The following is a 1,275-nucleotide window of genomic DNA, read 5'->3' as shown; positions in this document are numbered from 1 at the left end:
TACATCCTCCTTATGACTGATTAATGAACTGTTAGGCAAGATAGGTCAAAATGTTAGTAGAATAAATCATAATGTACTGGAGAATAGTTGAGCAATATTGGGATGGACTTGCTGTGTGTAATTAATTAAAAAAATAACCATAGGAATACACATGAATTGAGACAGTAATGATATTAAAGCTTTAACTTTATTGTCTTTGGGCCTGGAACACGTGAAACAACAAGAACAAATAATTTGAAGAAGATAATACTATTCTTAATGTTTGTCATTGGGTCTGACTCCCTGCAACATCAGACAGAATGATTTACAGCACACAGATTCACCAGAAACTCCTTCAGCTCAGACTCCAGCGGGGCCTCCGGCAGTGACCAGCCCACTGTAGATTGCTGGGCCCTCTGTCAACGTCCAGCAGGTTTTGCTACAGGGCCACAATTGTGCTTCCCTTATAAAGAAACATGAAAAGAACAACAGAGACTGAATATTTATTCACACAACAGGCTTATGTGAGTAATTAATGAAATGAAAACAACAACATTGTCTTATTCTTTTTGGACTAAGCATGGTATTCCAAATTACAGATATTACTAACCTGCTGGTTGCTGAGAGTCATGGAGGTCTGTGTCCTCAGTTCTACCAGGTGCTCTGCAAGGCTGTCAACCCGATCCATACCTGGCACACCATGCCCGTCCCCTAAACATACAATTTGTCATCAGTAAGCAAATAAACAGGATAAACTGCTGTGAAATTACACTACATGTAACATATAATGTCTTAATGTCCGTATGCTGTCGGTTGTATGTTAAATAGATTCGACCCAACTGTTACTATTGCTTTGTTGTGAGGTTTATGTAAACATTACTTACCAACTGTATTTCTGCCACCTGAGACACCAGGTGAGGATTCAGACTGGACTGCAGGCTGAGCTTCTGGGGCAGAGGATGCAGGATGACTGACAGCCTGGAGAAGTCTAAACAGACATTGAAATCAAACTTATATGTAGAAACAATTTCACACATATGATAATTATGTTTCTTTTACCTTGAAAAACCTTACAAACTACAGTCATGTTTATATAACTTAAGTATGAACGTTTAATATAACGTTTATGATCATATAATCATGAATCATGAACATTAATATAACACAGCAGTTATCTGACAGTTACCTGTCTGAGCTAAAAACAGTGACTGTGATAGTAAACTTTGTTTCACAACGTTAAGAAGCTAAACAGTAGCAGTCATACTGTATATGTATATATAGCTTTAGTATTAACAT

The 1,275-nt window shown here is 37.4% G+C and overlaps 1 long non-coding RNA gene across 1 annotated transcript; it reads right to left on the bottom strand.

Annotated features, from left to right (window-relative positions):
- Positions 1-303: 303 nt before the first annotated feature.
- Positions 304-973, bottom strand: LOC141782052 (uncharacterized). Its single transcript, XR_012597017.1, has 3 exons — positions 864-973; positions 590-690; positions 304-442 (listed from the first exon to the last, which is right to left on the bottom strand). It is a non-coding gene; the product is annotated as an uncharacterized LOC141782052 (long non-coding RNA).
- Positions 974-1,275: the final 302 nt, after the last annotated feature.

The sequence above is a fragment of the Sebastes fasciatus genome, chromosome 14, assembly GCF_043250625.1.
Source record: "Sebastes fasciatus isolate fSebFas1 chromosome 14, fSebFas1.pri, whole genome shotgun sequence".
NCBI classification, from domain to species: domain Eukaryota; kingdom Metazoa; phylum Chordata; class Actinopteri; order Perciformes; family Sebastidae; genus Sebastes; species Sebastes fasciatus.
The sequence above is the reverse complement of the archived record's forward strand: the minus strand, read 5'-3'. Positions and strand labels throughout refer to the sequence as shown.